Source organism: Elephas maximus, chromosome 10 (assembly GCF_024166365.1).
Source record: "Elephas maximus indicus isolate mEleMax1 chromosome 10, mEleMax1 primary haplotype, whole genome shotgun sequence".
NCBI classification, from domain to species: Eukaryota; Metazoa; Chordata; class Mammalia; order Proboscidea; family Elephantidae; genus Elephas; species Elephas maximus.
This window is the reverse complement of record NC_064828.1, coordinates 80,849,178-80,872,768: the sequence shown is the minus strand read 5'-3', so window position 1 is coordinate 80,872,768 and position 23,591 is coordinate 80,849,178. Positions and strand designations below refer to the sequence as shown.

The 23,591-nt window shown below is 40.4% G+C and overlaps 1 protein-coding gene across 4 annotated transcripts in view; it reads right to left on the bottom strand.

The window, feature by feature from the left end:
• Positions 1-23,591, bottom strand: part of RAD51B (RAD51 paralog B) — an 834,574-nt gene that overhangs the window by 147,425 nt on the left and 663,558 nt on the right. The window lies entirely within an intron of this gene.

Sequence of the window (23,591 nt, the reverse complement as noted above, 5' to 3'; positions counted from 1 at the left end):
CCAACCCAGCCCTTCTCCTCCATGGGTGGCCAGAAAGGCCAGTGTGGGACAGGCAGCACAAAGGTGTTAGGAACCTAGGTACAGACCATTCTGGAGGCTGCTTTTAATAGCATTCTGGTCCTGGCAGGTTGCATAAGTTCTTGCAATAGAGCCCCAACTTAGGAAAAAGTGAGTTTTGCTTTTGTGGCCCAGGAAAGCAGACAGGAATAGGCAGCCATGTGCTAAGGGCAAGCTGGCACCGATTCTTCCACTTTCTCCTTTCTAATCCCTGTGCCAGGCAGGCTTCCTTTAACACTGGTAATGAGTCCTTCCTCTCTTTTATTTTCTTCCCCTTCCCACCCACCACCCTAAATCTCAAATTGGTTTGGGGCAAGGGGCAGATTAGAACGAGCTGGCAAAGAGAAAGTGTAAGTAGAAGGATTTCTTGCTGAAGGGGCAGGTGGTAAATAAAAAAAAACAAACCGGTTGCTGTTGATTCCAACTAATGGTGACCCCACATACTGCAGAGTAGCACTGTACTCCATAGGGTTTTCAAGGCGAGTGATGTACTGGTTAAGTGCTCATAACTGCTAACCAAAAATCAGGCAGTTCGAACCCACCAGCCACCCCATGGGAGAGATGTGGCTGTCAGCTTCCTTAAAGATTACAGCCTTGGAAACACTATGGTGCAGTTCTACTCTGTTCCATAGGTTTGCTATGAGTTGGAATCGACTTGATGGCAATGGGTTTGGTTTTCTGTTTGCCTCTGGGTGAGTTCAAACTGCCAACCTTTTGGTTAATAGTTGAGCGCTTAACCATTTGCACCACCCAGGGCTCAGGGGCAGGTGGTAGGCCTGAATTTTCTCCAACCCTGCCCCTTGTTATAAGATGTAGGGCCCTAAAGACTAATGTAATGTGTTCAGCCAAGAATACTGGGATGAAAAGCAACTGGGGTAGGTAACTCAGAAATATGACTTTGCATTTGCCCACAATTTCCTTTCCTGCTAGCTTTTAAATTCTGTTTAGTCTCTCCCATGATCCACAAAATTATGAGGTTGTAAATGAATTCAGCTTGATGTCCTTATTGAATGTGTCTGATACTTTTATCTGCATGCAAGGTTCCTACTGAGAAGCTAGAGAGGAAACCCACTGACTCTGAAATGTCCTTCAACAGGGACCCTATTATCCCACTTCAACTGGATTTCTGGGCTAATAAAACCCATTGCTAAGCTAAACAAACCTTTCCTCTAGCTGTGCCAAGTGTCTGCGACAGAAACCCTTCATGCCAGGGTTTTTCCTCCTTGTCCAAGACTTAGAAAAAGGTTGTTTTCTCAGCTGCTTTGAAGTCCAGGAAGAGAGCCAGGGAGGCAAACAAGCCAGTCACTCTTGCATCAGACAATTCAACAGGCTTTTGATAACCTCAAGTCTTCTGTGTCTTCCCCATGTTGAGCTGAACTCTCCAAGTCAAGGAACAGAGGGGCCGGAAATGTTCTAGACAGGAAGATCTCTGGGGCTGGAATGGGGCCACAGGATCAGGGGGGCTTGAAGTATACCCAGTGATCCTCAAAGGAATTCTCTACTCATTGTGTTGAGAAAGCTGGAGGGAAAAGTGGCAGAGGTCCAGCTCTCAGTCCATATCTGGATCTTCTACTGATTACAATCTGCTTCGTCACTCAGGAAAACCACTCTCCACGGAACACTGAAGCCTCAGCGCCAACAGGGTTGCAAGACAATGAGGGGAGAGTAGAGAATGAGTTTAGTGATGTCCAATCTGCATCCTCTTAATAGGAAGGAAAATCTATAGAAGTGACATTCAGAACCAAAACCCACTACTGTTCAGTCGATTCAAACCCATAGTGACCCTGTGGGTCAGAGTAGAGCTGCCCCACACGGTTTCAAAGGCTGTAAGTCTTTATGGAAGCAGACTGCCACAGCTTTCTCCCTTGAAGTGGCTAGTCTAGGGTTCAAACTGCCGACCTTTCAGTTAGCAGCTGAGTGCTTAACCACTGCACTACTGAGTCTCCTAAAAGTAATATAGTGCTGGCAAATGGCAGGGTGGAAAAATGAATTGTATTTGAGCAGGCATCAGATTTATTCATTTTATCCCATACATGGTCTACTTCACAACTTATCCTACAGAAATTGGAGGGTAGAAATTAAGCTGATCTGAATCTCTAATGAAATATAATTTTAGAACCTGGGAAGATTCTTCCAGAAAGTCTGGCTCTGAGGCTACAATATCTGAATCCACCATAGAGTATAACTAAGCCTTTTATAACATCTCTCTGGTGATTGGTTTCAAAAAGTTTACCTATAACCCATCAGGTTCTTAAAGCATATATAGGTATTGCTAGCTTCTTAAAGAAAATATATTAATTTCTTCAGGTCAACAGGATATTAATTTAGTAAATTAAGTGACAGTAATAGTTCAGCAAAGTTGAAAGAATTTTACAGTGAATACTCATATACTATCAATCAGATTCTACCATTAACATTACACTATGGAGCCCTGGTGGCGCAGTGATTAAGAGCTCAGCTGCTAATCAAAAGGTCAGCAGTGTGAATCCACCAGCCGCTCCTTAGAAACTCTACGGGGGCAGTTTTACTTTGTCTTATAGGGTTGGCCGCTGTGAGTCGGAATTGACTCAACGGTAACTTTTTTTTTTTTTTAACACTTGTTTTTATCACCTTTCTATCCATCCATTGATCCATCTCTTAAAACATTCTTTACATTTCAATCTAAATTGCAATAGTTCAGCATGGATATAATTAACTATGTATAAGTTTAATGTTTGTTCACACTTTTTAAAAACCATATTTTTTTTTTCCAGTGAACTTTACATGTGGGTTTGAAAGGGTTAGTGGCTCCTTCCCAGTCACACTAGAAGCAGAGAGAATTTTAGTGACTGCATAATATGGTGATATGCAAGTTTACACAGTCAGAGAATACGAGGTCATTGATTCTCTCTCTATTAGATACTAGCTTTATTTAAGTGCAGTTTACATACAGTAGACTTCACCAATTTTAAAGGTATGGATTGATTAGTTTCGACAAATGTATACAGTTGTATAGCCACCATTGCTGTTGTTAGGTGCCATCGAGTTGACCATACAACAGAACGATCCTCATGATCATTGCTATGTTTAACCCCATTGCTGCAGTCACTGGGTCAATCCATCTCATTGAGGATCTTCTTCTTTTTCACTGACCATCTACTTTACCAAGTATGAGGTCCTTCTCCAGAGACCAGTCCCTCCTGATAACATATCTAATGTATGTGAGACAAAGTCTTGCCATCCTTGCTTCTAAGGAGCATTCTGGCTGCTTCTTCTAAGACAGATTTGTTCATTTTCCTGGCAGTGCATGGCACAGGCAGTCCCTGGGTTACAAACGAGATCTGTTCCTAAGTATGTCTTTAAGAATTTAGAGGTAAGTTGGAACAGGTGCATATGGTTCTTATTTAGCCTTACTTCAGCGCAAGAAAAGGCTTGAAGTCTTTTCAATGATTTAAAAGCTGCATGTGCAGCAGCTGACGGTGATTGGATAAGTAGGGGTTGGTTCAGGAAACCCTGGTGGCATAGTGGTTAAGTGCTATGGCTGCTAACCAAAAGGTCAGCAGTTTGAATCCCCCAGGCGCTCCTTGGAAACTCTATGGGGCAGTTCTACTCTGTCCTATAGGGTCGCTATGAGTTGGAATCCACTCGACGTCACTGGGTTTGGTTTTGGTTTAGGGGTTGGTTCAATCATTTCAAAGTGAGGGCAAATTTATATAACATTAAAGGGCAAGTATAATTGTCCATAAGTCAGACATTTGTAACCTGGGAACTTACTTTATATTCCATATCCTCCAACACCATAATTCAAATGCATCAATTCTTCTTCGGTCTTCCTTATTTATTCTCCAGCTTTAGCATGCATGTGAGGCAGTTGAAAATGCCATGGCTTGGATCAGGTACACTTTAGTCCTCAAGGTGACGTCTTTGCTTTTTAACACCTTAAAGAGGTCTTTTGCAGCAGATTTGCCCAATGCAATACGTTGATTCATTTTTTGACTGCTGCTCCCATGGATGTTGATTGTGGATCCAAGTAAAATGAAATTCTTTGACAACTTCGATATTTTCTTCATTTATCATGAAGTTGCTTATTGGTCCAGTTAGGAGGATTTTTGTTTTCTGTATGTTGTGGTGTAATCCATACTGAAGACTGTAGTCTTTGATATTCATCAGTAAGTGCTTCAAGTTCTCTTATCTTTTAGCAGGCAAGGTTGTGTCACCTGCATATGGCAAGTTGTTAATGAGTCTTTCTCCAATCCTAATGCTGTGTTCTTCTTCATATAGTCTAGCTTCTCAGATTATTTGCTCAGCATACAGATTGAAGAAGTATGGTGAAAGGATACAACCTTTCCTGACTTTAAACCATTCACTATCCCCTTGTTCTCTTTGAATGACTGATTTTTGGTCTATGTATAGTTCCTCATTTCTGTTTTCTTTATGTTGAGGTGTAATCCATAATGAAGGCTGTGGTCTTTGATCTTCATTAGTATGTGCTTCAAGTCCTCTTCACTTTCAGCAAGCAAGGGTGTGTCATCTGCATAACGCAGGTTGTTAATGAGTCTTCCTCCAATCCTGATGCCCTGTTCTTCTTCATATAGTCCAGCTTCTTGTATTATTTGTTCAGCATACAGATTAAATAGGTATGGTGAAAGAATACAACCCTGACGCACACCTTTCCTGACTTTAAACCAATCAGTATCCCCTTGTTCTGTCCAAATAACTGCCTCTTGATCTATGTAAAGGTTTCTCATGAGTACAATTAAGTGTTCTGGAACTCCCATTCTTCCCAATGTTATCCATAGTTTGTTATGATCCACACAGGCAAATGCCTTTGCATAATCTATAAAACACAGGTAAACATCCTCCTGGTATTCTCTGCTTTCAGCCAGGATCCATCTGACATCAGCGATGATATCCCTGGTTCCATGTCCTCTTCTGAAACCAGCCTGAATTTCTGGCAGTTCCTTGTGGATATACTGCTGCAGCCGTTTTTGAATGATCTTCAGCAGAATTTTGCTTGCGTGTGATATTAATGATATTGTTGTATAATTTCCACATTCGGTTGGATCACCTTTCTTGGGAATAGGCATAAATATGGATCTCTTCCAGTCAGTTGTCCAGGAAGCTGTCTTCCATAGTTCTTGGCATAGACGAGTGAGCACCTCCAGTGCTGCATCTGTTTGTTGAAACATCTCAATTGATATTCCATCAATTCCTGGAGCCTTGTTTTTCACCAATGCCTTCAGAGCAGCTTGGACTTCTTCCTTCAGTACCATCGGTTCCTGATCATATGCCACCTCTTGAAATGGTTGAACATTGACTAATTCTTTTTGGTATAATGACTCTGTATATTCCTTCCATCTTCTTTTGATGCTTCCTGCATCGTTTAATATTTTCCCTATGGAATCCTTCACTACTGCTACTCGAGGCTTGAATTTTTTTTTCAGTTCTTTCAGCTTGAGAAACACTGAGCGTGTTCTTCCCTCACAACTGGACCAATGAGCAACATCATAATAAATGGAGAAAAGACTGAAGTTGTCAAGGATTTCATTTTACTTGGATCCACAATCAACAGCCATGGAAGCAGCAGTCAAGAAATCAAAAGACGCATTGCATTGGGCAAATCTGCTGCAAAGGACCTCTTCAAAGTGTTGAAGAGCAAAGATGTCACCCTGAAGACTAAGGTACACCTGACCCAAGCCATGGTATTTTCAATCGCATCATATGCATGTGAAAGCTGGACAATGAATAAGGAAGACCGAAGAAGAGTTGACGCCTTTGAATTGTGGTGTTGGCGAAGAATGGTGAATATACCATGGACTACCAAAAGAACGAACAAATCCGTCTTGGAAGAAGTGAAGCCAGAATGCTCCTTAGAGGCAAGGATGGCGAGACTGCATCTTACATACTTTGGACATGTTGTCAGGAGGGATGAGTCCCTGGAGAAGGACATCATGCTTGGCAGAGTACAGGGTCAGCGGAAAAGAGGAAGACCCTCAAAGAGGAGGACTGACACAGTGGCTGCAACAATGAGCTCAAGCATAAGAACAATTGTAAGGATGGTGCAGGACTGGGCAGTGTTTCGTTCTGTTGTGCATAGGGTCGCTATGAGTCGGAACCAACTCGACGGCACCTAACAATAACAACAACATAGTTCCTCATGAGCACAATTAAGTATTCTTAAATTCCCATTCTTCACAATTTTATCCATAATTTGTTATGAGCCACACAGTCGTATGCATTTTGCACAGTCGATAAACACAGGTAAACATCTTTCTGTTATTTCCTGCTTTCTGCCAAGATCCATCTAACATCAGCAATGATATCCCTCATTCCATGTTCTTTTCTGAATCGGGACTGAATTTCTGCCAGTTTCCTATCGGTGTACTGCTGCAATCGCTTATTTTACTTGCATGTGATATTGATATTGTTCAATACTTTCCCATTCTGTTGGATCACCTTTCTTTTTTGGAATGGGCACATACATAGATCTTTTCCAGTCGGTTGACCTCTACTTCCACCTCTACCTTCACTGCCACCTCTACTGCTGTAACAACTGGTACTGCCACTACCACTCATTCTGCTACCAACAACTGCAAGGTTGTGTCATCTGCATATCACAGGTTCTTTTGTAGATGTTCTTTATCAAATTAAGGAAGCTCCCTTCTATTCCTAGTTTGGGGAGTGTTTTTGTCATGGAAGTGTGTTGGGTTTTGTTGAATACTTTCTCTGCATCAATTGAAATGATCATGTGAGTTTTGGTTTTTATTTTATTGATATGATATATTACATTAATTTTCAGATGTTAAACCAAGCCTTGCATTCCTGTGATAAATCCCACTTGATCACTGTATATAATTCTTTTTATATGTTGCTAGATTCAGTTTGCTAGTATTTTGTGGAGGATTTTTCTGTTCATATGCATAAGAGATATTGGTCTATAGTTTTTTTCTTGTGATGTCTTTGATTTTGGTATTAGGAAGATACTAGCCTCATAAAATGAGTTGGAACGTGTTCTCTTCTATTTTTAGGGAAAGTTTGTGAAGAATTGGCATTAACTCTTCTTCAAATGTTTGGTAGAATTCAGTGGTGAAGTCATCTGGATCTGGGCTTTTCTTTGTGGGTAGATTTCTAATTAACAAACTCAACCTCTTCACTTGTTAAACGTACCTTCAGATTGTCTACTTCTCCTTGAGTGGGTTTTAGTAGTCTGTGTCTTTCTAGGAATTTGTCCGTTTCTTCTAAGTTATCTATTTTGTTGGCATACAATTTTTCATAGTGTTCTTTTATAATCTTTATTTCTATAAGGTCAGTAGTAATGCCCCTCTTTAATTTCCCAGCCTAGTAATTTGAGTCTTCTCTCTTTTTCTTTTTCTTGGTCAATCTAGCTAAAAGTTTGCAAATTTTGTTGATCTTTTCAGAGAACAGCCTTTGGTTTCACTGATTTTCTCTATTGTTTTTCTATTCTCTATTTCATTCATTTCTGCTTAAATCTTTATTGTTTCCTTCCTTCTGCTTCCTTTGGGCTTAGTTTTCCCTTCTTTTTCCAGTTTCTTAAGGTGAAAGCTTAGGTTATTGATTGGAAGATTTTTCTTCTTTTAAAAAAAAATATGTTTAAAACTATAAATTTCCTTTAGTTGCATACCATATGTTCTGGTATATTGTGTCTCAGAGTATTCTACAGTTTCCTTTGTGACTTCTTCTTTGATCCACTGGTTATGTAGAAGTGTGTGGTTCCATTTCCACATATTTGTGAAATTTTCAATTTTATTCTGTTATTGATTACTAAGTTCATTTTATTGTGGCCAGAGAACTTGGTATGATTTCAGTCTTTTAAAATTTACTGAGTCTTGTTTTATGGCCTAATATATGGTCTATCCTGCAGAATTTTCCAAGTGCAGTGGAGAAGAATGTATATTCTATTGCTGTTGGGTAGAGTGTTCTATAAATGTGTTAATTCTAGTTGGTACATAAGTATCATCTGAGTTTTCTATTTCCTTGTTGATCTTCTGCCTAGTTGTTCTATTCATTAATGAGAGCAAGGTATTGAAGTCTACAAAGATTAATGTTGAATTGTTTATTTCTCTCTTCAATTCTGTCAGTATGTCACGTATTTTGAGGTTTTGTTTTTAGGTGCACATATATTTATAATTGTTATGTCTTCCAAATGCATCAATCCATTTATGATTATAAAATGTACTTTTTGCTTTCCAGTAACAATTTTTCTTTTAAGTCTATTTTGCCAGATATTAGTATAGTCACTTTAACTTTCTTTTAGTTACTGTTTGCATGGTATATCTTTTTCCATCCTCTTACTTTCAACCTACTTGTGTCCTTGCATTTAAAGTGTGTCTCTTATGGAAAGAATACAGTTGGATCATTTCTTTTTTTAATTCATTCTGCCAAACTCTTCCTTTTGGATTGAGATGTTTAGTCCATGTACATTTAATATAATTACTGATATGGTGGGATTTACGTCTGCCATTTTGCACTTGACTACTAACCTAAAGGTTGAACCTACCCTGTGGTGTCATGGAAGAAAGACCTGGCAATCTGCTTCTGCAAAGATTACATCCCAGAAAACCTATGGATCAGTTCCACTGTGTAATACATGGGATTGCTATTGAGTCAGAACTGGCAACGGGTTTGGTTTTGGTTTGGTCCTCTGTATCTGTTGCTTCCATGTTCTGAAAAAAATCTTAAGGTTTCAACTGCTGCAGTATTTCGCAGGCACTTTGGCTTACAGTTTCCTCTGCTCTGTCTTGTCAATTTTCTATCATTTTCTGTCTTCCAATATTTTGTGGAAACTCATTGATGTCTCTTTTCTCAATCTCTTTGCCTTTTTGGGTTAATATTATCATTATTTTTTATTACCTATTGCCACCAAGTTTATTTTGACTCATAGCAACCCCATAGGACAGAGTAGAACTGCCCCATACGGCTTCCAAGGGTACAATTTTTATGGCAGCAGACTGCCACATCTTTCTCCTGTGGAGCATCTGATGGGTCCGAACTGCCAACCTTTTAGTTAGAAGCCAAGCACATAACCAATGGATGGCTAGAGAGAGTGGAGATAAATATAATTGGTCAAACCTTCACTTTAAATAGGAAGCTGTCTTTGTGAACTTTTGATCTTTTATCTCCAACCAGGTAGTGATTTGGTGAGATTATCATAAGATCAGCTTTTCTTTTTTTTAAAATCATAATATCAGCTACATAGACACACACACAGACACACACACACATCACACATATATCTATCACTACTACCCACTGCTATTCAGTTGATTCCAACTCATAGCGACCCCAAAGGGTTTCCAAGGCTGTAAATCTCTACGGAAGCAGACTGTTACATCTTTCTCTCTCAGAGTCACTGGTGGTTTTTTAACTGTCAGCCTTTTTTGGTTAGCAGTACATTGCTTTAACCACTGTGCCACCAATAAGTACTATATATACCATGTAACTTCTCTCAAGGGTGCTCAATATAATTTTTAGGTGCTATCAAATCATTCTTACAGGCACCTTAAAAAGGTGGCTTGTGGCCAAGTATGATTATCCTTAATATAAAACGCAAGGTTCTGGATAACAATTCAGGAAAATTAGTAACATGCCGTGTTTTGAAGGCCAGACTCTGTCTTTTCTTGCTGTCCATCTGAGTGCGTCTGTGTGGGCAAGGCTAACGTACAACTTGACACACAGGTTGTAGCACTAACCATTACTGAGGTTGTTAATGTTACCATTTGTTAATGTTATCAGCTGGCGCTATTAAAGGAAGAAATAAAATTGGTTGTATCATTGGTAAATACATGGCCATCAAATACTGTATTTTTATGCAAATAATGTGTACCTTCTATGTTTGTTTGCCAATTGTGCCCTCCCCCCTTAAGGCATTTTCTTAAGCACCACTATGCTAATTTTTTTACATGTCGCTGCAAAAAATTAGCATACTACCCATATGAAAATACTTTGAGTGGGGAGGGCACAGTTGGCAAACAAATGTAGAAGTGCATGTTATTTGTGTAAAAATACAGTATTACATGTAGACTTTATTTTTAATGGCTCTTCATCAAAAGTTAACTTAAGTATCACCAATTGCAACTTTCAAATAAGTATAAACAATTATGTGCTGGTTTCATTGTCGTCTAAAGTGTCGTCTAAAACTTCAATTTAGCTCCAACTAAAGCAACCAAATGGAAACCCTGGTGGCATAGTGGTTAAGAGCTGCAGTTGCTAACCAAGAGGTTGGCCATTTGAATCCACCTGGTGCTCCTTGGAAACCATATGGGGCAGTTCTACTCTGTCATATAGGGTCACTATGAGTCAGGATTGACTCAACAGCAATGGGTTTGGTTTTTTGGGGGGGTAAAGAAACCAAATAACGTCACAGGCAATTTCAAGTGAAAGAGACCCATTCCCTCTCTCTACCTTAAATCAGGAATATAAAAATGGCCAGAAAGACAAGATGCTTAGGAACTCTGCCCCTGTTGTTGCTAAGCTTCTAACTACCCAACGAGGCAGGCCTGACTTCCCAGCACTTTCCACAGGCCCAAAGGAAGCAGAGCTGGCTTCTCTTGTCCAGGCCCACTTGAAACATAGCCAAGGCAAGGCAGCTCTGGCCTTCAAGGGTCACAGAAGGAAGGCTGTGGCCGTGTGATTATTACAGTAAAAAGATGCCAGGAACTCAGAGGGTGTGGCTTGAATTCTGAAGCACACATCCTTGTTACATCATGCTTGGGCCACACGGGATTTTCTTCAGTCTCACAGGAACCGATTCAAGGAAGGCAACATGTTTCTATGTAAAGAGGCTGAACTATGAATTTGACACATCCAAAAACAGCTGGTCAACTGCGATTGGTTTGTGTAATGTACCACATCCCTGGCCCTACTCTGATGGGTGGAGGTACCAATGTCAGTGAGAAATCAACACGCTTTTTCTTCAGAGCACAGTTAAATTAATTCCCCCTGTTACCAAAGCATTCTTACTATTTCCCCAAAGTCCTCCTCCCATGAAAAAGGGGCAAAGGACATGGAGGAAACACAAGACAGGATCTCAGAAGTGTTTAAGAGTGTAACGGAAAGACAGTAGAGTACCCTCATCATCCTTTCTTTTAGGGTTTAAACTAATCTAGTTTGAACTAGTCTTTGTAACAAGGTCAATAAGATGGAAGGGAGCTGGAACTTTATACAATAACTCTCTCTAGTATTGTCAGGGAATTACTGGGGACTGTCAGCCTGGTCCTTGTATTTTTAATATTGGTAAGGTGACTATGTCTTTATCTTACACTGCATATAAATGTAAAATGACTCATTTATCAAGCACTGTTGGGGAATTAAGGCATCTTTGACTCACAGAAAATAGGCTCATAGACTGAAATACTTCAAGAAATAAGAATCTGCAAGAGATGTATTTCAGAGAGAATTTGATTAGAAAAGCTTGATAGCAACCAGATTGGTTTTATAAGGATTTTAAAAATGAGTCTGTATCTTCGAGTATTCATTTGATTTCTACTTAAAGGTCCACTTCAAACATTAGGACTCCTGGCAACTTGGGATAATAGTAATTATAATAAAAACATTTATTAGCTCTTACTCTGTGTCTGGTACTCTTCTAAGACATATAATCCTCACATCAACCTTATGAGGTAGATACTATTATTATCCCCATTTTACTGATGAAGGAAGTAAGGCACAGGCCAAGCAAGTCCACTGATCAGTAGAGGGAAGGGTCTGGCTGCTCATGTCTAGAACTTTAATTTACAGAAACCTGAGAACAAGTGGGCCCACCAGGCAGCCACTTATGAGGTCTGATTTGAGGGATGCCAGGAGTATGCTTAATCAAAATCTTCCTCCTCCTCCTGACTTGTCAGGGTTTAAATTGTCATTAGAATCATACTTCTGGATTAAATTGTGTCTCCAAGCAGTCTCCCTGGTTAACAGACACATGTACCACTAGGTAGAACACATCCTGTAGAATGAGTCAGTGCCTGAAACACAGGGCTCTGAAGCTGAGGCTACAGACGAATATTGAGCATCAAAAGGGTCAGAAAACTCTCAACATGAGATGGTCCCTGAGCTGGGAAGTCTGGACAGGCCCTCTGTGGGGTCTAGCATGGCCTGACTCTAAGTCCCCAAGAAGGTGATGGGGGTGTTTAACTCCTCCTATTTTGCCACCTTGTTAAGGGTTAGCCTTGTTCAGCACTCTTCCAAAAAACCAAACCAAACCCATTGCCATTGAGTTGATTCTGACTCATAGCAACCCCCTAGAACAGAGGAAAACCACCCCATAGGGTTTCCAAGACTGTAATCTTTACAGGAGTAGATCATCAGGTCCAAATGATGTGCTCTGCTCCTGGTGCTGCTTTCTCAGTGGTATGAGGTCCCCATGTCTCTCTGCTCACTTCGATCTTATATTTCAAAAGAAGTTGGCTTAAAACACAATCTAATCTTATAGATTTAGTCCTGCTTCATTAACATAACTGCCACTAGTCCCATCTCATTAACATCCTACAGATAGTATTTACAACACATAGGAAAATCACATCAGATGACAGAATGGTGGACAGTCACACAATACTGGGAATCATGGCCTAGCCAAATTGATACACATATTTTTTGGGGACACAGCTCAATCCATGACACCTGTGTAGCACCTGGTGAGCTCGAACTGTTGACCTTTGGGTTAGCAGCTGAGCCCTTAACCACTGCGCCACCAAGGCTCCTTCAGAATTCTTAGGGGCCCTTTAAAGTATCATAATGGTACAAGCATTCTTTATCCTTAATGTTGGCTAGACTGAACTATGGGAGTATTTGCCAGACCCGCCAAGAAATTGGCTTCTCTCCTTCCTGCTTTATTTTTTCTGATTATATAAATAACACATGTCCACTATAAACAATTCAACCAACATAGAAAGTTATGAGGAACAAAGCAAACCAGCCCCTTCTCAGTGATCATGGGTAAGGAAAATTCTTTAGGTTAGGAACTGCAGAGCAGAGCATGGGGTCCAAGCTCCCTTCTTCCCTGGCGCCCTGTCTGAGGTGGGATAGGGGGCAAACCCAGAAGATATGGTTTTAAAAAGTCCTAAACTCTTCCCGACCCCAGGCCTTTCCAATGCCAGTCTCAATCTGTCACCGTCTGTTCTCATCCTCCTATCAGGCAGGTGGCTGTCTCCTGGAATGGCACACAGTAACCTTGGCCTTGGCCTAATTAGGAGGCCCAGCAATGTGAAAAGACTCTCCTTTGTTCCCCCAGGGCACCCATCTTAAATAACAACTCTCAATTTTTTCCCCTTCTTCCCAAGGAGTTAATCCTGTTTTAGAAGCAAACTAGAGCTCTGCCTAATTACTGTGAGACAAAAGCTTTTATCACAAAGACAAGAGCCCACATGAGTTTTCTTCAATGCTCAGGCAGTTTTCCTAACAGCAAAGAGGAAGAATAAGCTGGAGATAACTGCCCTAATGACACTGTGAATTCCTGATTACAGAGGTAGGGAGAGTTATTCCCAGGGGAATCAGCCAGTACTCTATGGGGAATGAGATACCAAAGAGAAAAAAAGGCAAAAGAGAATGGAAACTTAAAAAAACAAAACAAACCAAAAAAAAAAAAAAAAACAGGTTTGGCAACACAGGAGCCTAGAGACCTCGCTCCTCATCAGGCACAGCTGCAGAACCTCTGACTTTCACAGAGGAGAAAGCCAGTGTGATCTTGGGGCAGATTGGGGGAGAGATATAAATGCATCTCATTGTTCTGAGGTTGGATTTCTCTGGCAACCTAAAGCAGTTTTCTAAGCCATCTCCCCTTTTAAAATCAAGATCATAAGTGAGGGGCACAATTAAGGCAGGCCCTACTGAAAGACATTAAAAAGCAACAACAACTATATTTAAAGATCCAGTCAGGCAGGGATCACAATGGAGGGTCCCAGACAGAACTGGAGAAAAATGCAGAACAAAATTCTAACTCAAAAAGAAAGATCAGACTTGCTGGCCTGACAGAGACTGGAGAAACCCTGAGAGTATGGCCCGTGGACATCCTTTCAGCTCAGTAATGAGGTCACTCCTGAGGTTCACCCTTCAGCCAATGATTGAACAGGCTCATGGAACAAAACAAGACTAAGGGGGCGCACCAGCCCTGGGGCAGGGAATGGAAGACAGTAGGGAATAGGAAAACTGGTAATAGGGAACCCAGGGCTGAGAAGGGAGAGTGCTGACATGTCGTGGGGTTGTTAACCAATGTCATAGAACAATGTGTGTCCTGTTTGATGAGAAGCTAGTTTGTTCCGTAAACCTTCACCTAAAGTACAATAAAAAAATAAAAAATATAAGAGAAAAAACCCAAAAAAACCAAACCCAGTGCCGTCGAGTCGATTCTGACTCATAGCGACCCTATAGGACAGAGTAGAACTGCTCCACAGAGTTTCCAAGGAGCGCCTGGTGGATTTGAACTCCGACCCTTTGGTTCGCAGCCGTAGCACTTAACCACTATGCCACCAGTGTTTCCATAAGAGAAAGACATGGAAAAAAAATAATTAAAAATAAACTGCTTAAAAGCCTTCCTGTATGAGTTCGATGGACACAATAATTCCTTCATTTTAAATGCCATCATCCTTTTGACTACATTTCTGTATAGCCATACCATGGAATACCATGGCACTATGAAAAAGGAGGAGTCCCTGCGTGGTACAAATGGTCAAGGTACTCAGCTGCTAACCAAAAGTTTGGAGGTTTGAGCTCACACAGAGGTGCCCTGGAAGAAGGGCCTGGCTATCTACTTCTGAGAAATCAGCCATTGAAAATCTTATGAAGCATAGTTGTCCCCTGACACACATGGAGTGCCCATGAGTCTGAATCAACTCTACAGCAACTGGCTATGAGAAAGGATAAAAAACTCGCCGTCGAGTCGATTCTGACTCATAGCGACCCTATAGGACAGAGTAGAACTGCCCCATAGGGTTTCCAAGGAGCAGCTGGTGGATTCAAACTGCTGATTGTTTGCTTAGCAGCCAGGCTCTTAACCACATTGTCTCCAGGGCTTCAAGAAAAGATAAGTAACTCTATATTTACATGGAAAGATTATCCATGACGTACGGATGATTTAAAAAACAAGTTATGGAGCATTATATATGGTGAGTACATACATACTTTCATATATGCATAGAAAAATCTAGAAGAGTGTATACTTCTGGAGGATTTTCTTTCCTATTCTGTATTATTTTATATTGTTTGATTTTTTTTTTTTTTTAAACATCAGGCATGTGTTACTTTTATGTTTTCCATTTTGGAATAAATAAAAACATCCTCTCCTTCATACAAGTAGAGAAAATGAAGTTAAAGAGACAGTGAGTGCTCTGCCATACTAAATCAGCAATCAAGCCAGAGTATGCAATTCGTTGTTGCCAGGAATTCCCTGTTGAGCAGGCGTGGACTTTAGTTAAGTGCCACTGAAAGCAGATCACGCCAGAACTAAGCTACAAGACCTAAAAAGGGCAGACACCCTTTGCAATTATATAAAACCATATTTACAATAAGTATAAGCAATAGTTACTTAGAACTGAAAGACTTATTTAATGTTATACTAATTCAACAAATATTTACTGAGTACCTCCTATGTCCCAGGTACTGGGCTAGACACTAGGGAAAACAAAGATGAATATGATGAGGTCCCTGCCATGAAAAGCTAAATGGACTGGCTTTGAGGTAACCCAGGCCTTGGGAACCCAGATGACACATGCTGAGAAGCTCTGGCTTCCCAGCTCCTTGCCTTTGTGTAGACAGCAGCTCAGGGCTTTAGTGGCTCAAAGGCCTGCGCTTACAGCTTTCTCAGATGAATCTGATCAATATACAAAAGAGGTTTCCTGGTAGAGTGCATGGATTATGTATCTTATATAATCTTAAAGTGAGTTTTCTCTGTCGCATAAGCAAAAAAAAAAAAAAAACAACAACCCAAACCAAGCCTGCTGCTCGGTCAATTCCAACTAATGGCAACCCCATGTGTTACAGAATTAGAACAGCCCATAGGGTTTTCTTGGCTGTAAGCTCTACGGAAGGCTTTCTTCCCTGGTGCCACTGGGTAAGTCTGACCCACCATTCTTTAGGTTAGTAGTCGTGTGCAAGCCATTAGTCCTCACCACTTGGACTACCACATTTTTTTGCTTCTTGAAAACCTTTCTTGGCCCAGTCTGGGTCTGCTCACTGTCCCATCCTCACCTCTCCCAGTCCGGATCACTCCCCATTCTGGCTCTGCCAATTTAACATGTTAGGTGTGCCTTTCTTTGGGGTGTTTTCTCTCTCCTGGATGAAATCTTAGGTTGTTATACCCTCTGTCAGAGCCCAACTCAAAAGTCACCTCCTCTGTGAAGCTTTCACCTACTCTCTCCTTGACTCACGAGAATCAGCTGTGCCCTCCCAGCCTTTATTCAGCCTGACTGCTGCACCATGTCAGTCCGTCTAGTTGTGTAATATGGAAGTACTGCTCTGTCACTTGGCAAGTAGCTACTGCCCTTGCTGCCCCAGCCCTAGAAGCCCCTTACCTGATCCAGCAACTAAGGGGTTACTGATGGTACAGCAGGGGGCCTCCAGAACCAGCTATTAAGACATCTGTTTTGTCTGGTCCCTTGGGATGCAGCACCAGTCCTTAAATGGTTTTACTCACCCCTGCCCATTACACTGTATCACTGCAGTACAGTGGTTAATGCTCAGCTCCTAACAGAAAGGTTGTTGGTTTTAACCCGCCAGCCACTTTGCAGGAAAAAGATGTGGCAGTCTGCTTTCATAAAGATTACAGCCTTGGAAACCCTATGGGGCAGTTCTACTCTGTCCTATAGGGTCGCTGTGAGTTGGAATTGACTCGTCGGCAACAGATTTGGTTTTGGTTATCCAGATAGATGTTGAAAATTATGTTTTATTCACCTTTGCTTTTTCCAGAATCTAACACAGCATATAGTAGATGTTTAGTAAATGCCGGCTTGCTAAGTGATCACATTTCCAAAATGATTACAATTTCAGCTCACACTATTTAATGCCACTTCTGAACTGGAAAGAATATTTTACAACCCATCATTAATGATTAAATAAGATTAACCCAGGAGAGGCTGTATTTTTGTAGTGGAAGAAATGACATCAAGAACTTTCATTAAGCTTTAATATGTGGCAAAGATGCGGTGAATAGAATGGCTAACTAAAACCCCAAAATGGTTTTTTAATTGCTTTCAAGTCATTATTTATTTTTTTTAACTTACTCTTTATCTGAACCTTTTCAAAGAGATATATAAATCAGAAAAGTTGGTTAATGTAACTTTCATACATTTTTTCCTCTATTGTGGTGGAGGCGAATAATGAAAAAGCCAAAAGGAAACAGGGAAGGGGAAGAGCAAACGTATATGGAGGAAGAGAAGCAAAGGCGTGGAATGATCTTTTGTTCTTGTTAGGTGCTGCCAAGTTGGTTCCGACTCATAGTAACCCTATGCACAACAGCACGAAACACTGCCCGGTCCTGCGCCATCCTCACAATTGTTGTTATGCTTGAGCCCATTGTTGCAGCCACTGTGTCAATCCATCTCCTTGAGGGTCTTCCTCTTTTTCGCTGACCCTCTACTTTACCAAGCATGATATCCTTCTCCAGGGACTGGTTCTTCCTGATAATATGTCCAAAGCACGTGAGACATGGTCTCACCATCCTTGCTACTAAGGAGCGTTCTGGCTGCACTTCTTCCAAGACAGACTTGTTCATACTTTTGGTAGTCTGTGGTATATTCAATATTCTTCACCAATACCACAGTTCAAAGGCGTCCATTCTTTTCAGTCTTCCTTATTCATTGTCCAACTTTCGCATGCATAGGAGGCAATTGAAAACACTGTGGCATCGGTCAGGCCCACCTTAGTCTTTAAGGTGACATCTTTGCTTTTCAACACTTGAAAGAAGTCTTTTGCAGCATATTTGCCCAATGCGGTGTCTTTTGATTTCTTGACTGCTGCTTCCATGAACGTTGACTGTAGATCCAAGTAAAATGAAATCCTTGACAACCTCAATCTCTTCTCCGTTTTTCATGATGTTGCTCATTGGTCCAGTTGTGAGGGTTTTTGTTTTCTTTATGTTGAGGTGTAATCCATACTGAAGGCTGTGGTCTTTGATCTTCATCAGTAAGTGCTCCAAGTCCTCCTCACTTTCAGCAAGCAAGGTTGGGTCATCTGCATAACGCAGGTTGTTAATGAGTCTTCCTCCAATCCCAGTGCTCTGTTCTTCATATAGTATAGCTTCTTGGACTATTTCCTCAGCATACAGATTGAATAGGTATTATGAAAGGATACAACCCTGACGCATACCTTTCCTGACTTTAAATCACGCAGTATTCCCTTGTTCTATTCAGATGGCTGCCTCTTAATCCATGTACAGATTCCTCACGAGCACAGTGAAGTGTTCTGGAATTCCCATTTTCTGCAGTGTTATCCATAATTTGTTATGATCCACACAGTCGAATGCCTTTGCATAGTCCATACAACACAGGTAGACATCCTTCTGGTATTCTCTACTTTCAGCCAGGATCCATCTGACATCAGCAATGATAACCCTGGTTCCATGTCCTCTTCTAAATCTGGCTTAAATTTCTGGCAGTTCCCTGTCAATATACTGCTGCAGCCGCTTTTGAATGATCTTCAGCAAAATTTTGCTTGCACGTGATATTAATGATATTGTTCAATAATTTCCACATTTGGTTGGATCACCTTTCTTGCGAATAGGCATAAATATGGATCTCTTCCAGCCAGTTAGCCAGGCAGCTGTCTTCCAAATTTCCTGGCATAGATAAATGAGTACTTGCATTGCTGCATCCAATTGTTGAAACATCTCAATTGGTATTCTGCCCATTCCTGGAGTCTTGTTTTTTGCCAGTGCCTTCAGTGGAGCTTGGACTTCTTCCTTCAGTACCATCAGTTTCTGATCATATCTTACCTCTTGAAATGGCTGAACATCAACCAATTATCTTTGGTATTGTGACTCTGTGTATTCCTTCCATCTTCTTTTGATGCTTCCTGCGTCGTTTAATATTTTCCCCGTAGAATTCTTTAGTGCTGCAATTCGAGGCTTGAATTTTCTCTTCAGTTCTCTCAGCTTGAGAAATTCTGAGCACGTTCTTCCCTTTTGGTTTTCTATCTCCAGGTCTTTGCACATGTCATCATAATTCTTTACTTTGTATTCTAGAACTGGCCTTTTAAAAAAATTTTTATTGTCCTTTAAGTGAAAGTTTACAAATCAAGTCAGTCTCTCATACAAAAATTTATATACACCTTGCTATACACTCCTAGTTGCTCTCCCCCTAATAAGACAGTACATTCCTTCTCTCCATCCTCTATTTCCGTGTCCATGTAGCCAACTTCTGACCCCCTCTGCCTTCTCATCTCCCCTCCAGTCGGGAGCTGCCCACATAGTCTCATGTGTCGACTTGAGCCAAGAAGCTCAGCCCTCACCAGTACCATTTTCTATCTTACAGTCTAGTCCAATCCCTGTCTTAGGAGTTGGTTTTGGGAATGGTTCCTGTCTTGGGCTAACAGAAGGTCTGGGAACCATGACCTCCAGGGTCCTTCTAGTCTCTGTCAGACCATTAAGTATGGTCTTCTTAGGAGATTTGAGGTCTGCATCCCACTGTTCTCCTGCTCCTTTAGGAATTCTGTCGTGTTCCCTGTCAGGGCTGTCATCGGTTGTAGCCGGGCGCCATCTAGTTCTTCTGGTCTCAGGCTGATGTAGTCGCTGATTTATGTGGCCCTTTCTGTCTCTTGGACTCATAATTACCTTGTGTCTTTGATGTTCTTCATTCTCCTTCACTCCAGGTAGGTTGAGACCAACTGATACATCTTAGATGGCTGCTTGCTAGCGTTTAAGACCCCAGACACCACTCTCCAAAGTGGGATGCAGCATGTTTTTTTAATAGATTTTATTATGCCAATGACCTGGATGTCTCTGAAACCATGGTCCCCAAACCCCTGCCCCTGCTACGCTGGCCTTCAAAGCGTTTGGTTTATTCAGGAAACTTCTTTGCTTTTGGTCTAGTCCAGTTGTGCTGACCTCTCCTGTATTGTGTGTTGTCTTTCCCTTCACCTAAAATAGCTCTTGTCTACTACCTAATTAGTGAATACCCCTCTTCCTCATTCCCTCCCCCCTCTCGTAACCATCAAAGAATATTTTCTTCTCTGTTTAAACTATTTCTTGAGTTGTTATAATAGTGGTCTTATATAATATTTGTCCTTTTGCAACTGACTAATTTCACTCAGCATAATGCCTTCCAGGTTCCTCCGTGTTATGAAATGTTTCACGGATTCATCATTGCTCTTTATCAATGTGTAGTATTCCATTGTGTGAATATACCATAATTTATCCAGTCATCTGTTGATGGGCACCTTGGCTGCTTCCATCTTTTTGCTATTCTAAACAGTGCTGCAATGAACATGGGTGTGCATATATCTGTTCATGTAAAGGCTCTTATTTCTCTAGGATATATTCAAAGGAGTGAGATTGCTGGATAGTATGGTAGTTCTATTCCTAGCTTTTTAAGGAAGCATCAAGTCGATTTCCAAAGTGGCTGTACCATTTTACATTCCCACCAGCAGTGTATAAGTGTTCCAGTCTCTCCACAACCTCTCCAACATTTATTGTTTTGTGTTTTTTGGATTAATGCCAGCCTTGTTGGAGTGAGACGGAAACTCACTGTGGTTCTGATTTGCATTTCTCTAATGGCTAATGATTGTGAATATTTCCTTATGTATCTGTTAGCTACCTGAATGTCTTCTTTAGTGAAGTGTCTATTTATATCTTTTGCCAATTTTATAATTGGGTTATTTGTCTTTTTGTAGTTGAGTTTTTGCAGTATCATGTAGATTTTAGAGATCAGGATCTGATTGGAAATGTCATAGCTAAACACTTTTTCCCAGTCTGTAGGTAGTCTTTTTACTCTTTTGGTGAAGTCTTTGGGTGAGCATAGGTGTTTGATTTTTAGGAGCTCTCAGTTATCTAGTTTTTCTTCTACATTCTTAAAAATGTTTTGTATACTGTTTATGCCATGTATTAGGACTCCTAACATTGTCCCTATTTTTTTTCCAAGATCTTTATCGTTTTAGATTTTATATTTAGGTCATTGATCCATTTTGAGTTAGTGCTTGTGCATGGAGTGAGGTATGGGTCTCGTTTCATTTTTTTGCAGATAGATATTCAGTTATGCCAGCACCATTTGTTAAAAAGACTGTCTTTTCCCCATTTAACTGTTTTGGGGTCTTTGTCAAATATCAACTGCTCATATGTGGATGGATTTATGTCTGGATTGTCAATTCTGTTCCATTGGTCCATGTATCTGTTGTTGTACCAGTACCGGGCTGTTTTGACTACTGTGGCGGTATAATAGGTTCTGAAATCAGGTAAAGTAAGGCCTCCCACTTTGTTCTTCTTTTTCAGTAATGCATTATTTACCTGGGGTCCCTTTCCTTTCCGTATGAAGTTGGTCATTTGTTTCTCCATCTCATTAAAGAATGTTGTTGGGCTTTGGATTGGAATTGCATTAAATGTATAGGTCGCTTTTGGTAGAAAAGACATTTTTATAATGTTGTCTTCCTATCCACGAGCAAGGTATGTTTTTCCACTTATGTAAGTCTCTTTTGGTTTCTTGCAGAAGTGTACTGTAGTTTTTTTGTATAAGTCTTTTACATTTCTGGTAAGATTTATTCCTAAGTATGTTATCTTCTTGGGGGCTACTGTAAACGGCATTCATTTGGAGATTTCCTCTTTGATGTTCTTTTTGTTGGTGTAGAGGAATCCAACTGATTTTTGTGTGTTTATCTTGTATCCCAGTACTCTGCTGAACTCTTCTATTAGTTTCAGCAGTTTTCTGGAGGATTCCTTAGGGTTTTCTGTGTATAAGATCATGGCATCTGCAAATAGAGATACTTTTACTTCTTCCTTGCCAGTCTGGATGCCCTTTATTTCTTTATCTAGCCTAATTGCTCTTTTTTTTTTAATTGCTCTGGCTAGGACCTCCAGCACAATGTTGAGTAAGAGCGGTGATAAAGGGCATCCTTGTCTGGTTCCCAACCTCAGTGGGAATGCTTTCAGGCTCTCTCCATTTACAGTGATGGTGGCTATTAGCTTTGTATAAATGCCCTTTATTATGTTGAGGAATTTTCCTTCTATTCCTATTTTGCTGAGAGTTTTTATCATGAATGGGTGTTGAACTTTGTCAAATGCCTTTTCTGCATCAATTGATAAAATCATGTGATTCTTGTCTCTTGTTTTATTTATGTGGTGGATTACATTAATTGTTTTTCCAATGTTGAACCATCCCTGCATACCTGGTATGAATCCCACTTGGTCATGGTGAATTATTTTTTTGATATGTTGTTGAATTCTATTGGCTAGAATTTTTGCATCTACATTCATGAGGGATATAGGTCCATAATTTTCTTTTTTTGTGGTGTCTTTACCTGGTTTTGGTATCAGGGATATGGTGGCTTCATAGAATGAGTTTGGCAGTATTCTGTCCTTTTCTATGCTCTGAAATACCTTTAGTAGTAGTGGTGTTAACTCTTCTCTGAAAGTTTGGTAGAACTCTGCAGTGAAGCTGTCAGAGCCAGGGCTTTTTTTTGTTGGGAGTTTTTAAATTACCTTTTCAATCTCTTCTTTTGTTATGGGTCTATTTAGTTGTTCTACCTCTGTTTGTGTTAGTTTAGGTGGGTAGTGTGTTTCTAGGAATTCATCCATTTCTTCTAAGTTTTCAAATTTGTTTGAGTACAGTTTTTCATAGTAATCTGATATGATTCTTTTAATTTCAGCTGGGTCTTTTGTAATATCACCCATCTCATTTCTTATTCAGGTTATTTGCTTCCTCTTCTGTTTTTCTTTTGTCAGTTTGGCCAGTGGTTTATCAATTTTATTGATTTTTTTCAAAGAGCCAGCTTTAGGTCTTGTTGATTCTTTCACTTGTTTTTCTGTTTTCTATTTCATTGAGTTCAGCTCTAATATTTATTATTTGTTTTCTTCTGGTGCCTGTGGGTTTTCTTTTGTTGCTCTCTTTCTATTTGTTCAAGTTGTAGGGATAATTCTTTGATTTTGGCCCTTTCTTCTTTTTGGATGTGTGCATTTATTGATATAAATTGGCCTCTGAGCACTGCTTCTGCTGTGTCCCAAAGGTTCTGATAGGAAGTGTTTTCATTCTCATTGATTCTCTGAGTTTCTTTATCCCCTCCTTAATGTCTTCTATAATCCAGTCTTTTTTGAACTGGGTATTATTCAGTTTCCAAGTGTTTGATTTCTTTTCCCTGCTTTTCCTGTTATTGATTTCCACTTTTATGGCCTTATGATCAGAGAAGATGCTTTGTAATATTTCAATGTTTTGGATTCCGCTAAGGCTTGCTTTATGACCTAATATGTGGTCTATTCTAGAGAATGTTCCATGTGCACTAGAAAAGAAAGTATAGTTGGTTGCTGTTGGATGGAGTGTTCTGTGTATGTGTACGAGGTCAAATTGGTTGATTGTGGCATTTAGATCTTCTGTGTCTTTATCGAGCTTCTTTCTGGATGTCCAGTCCTT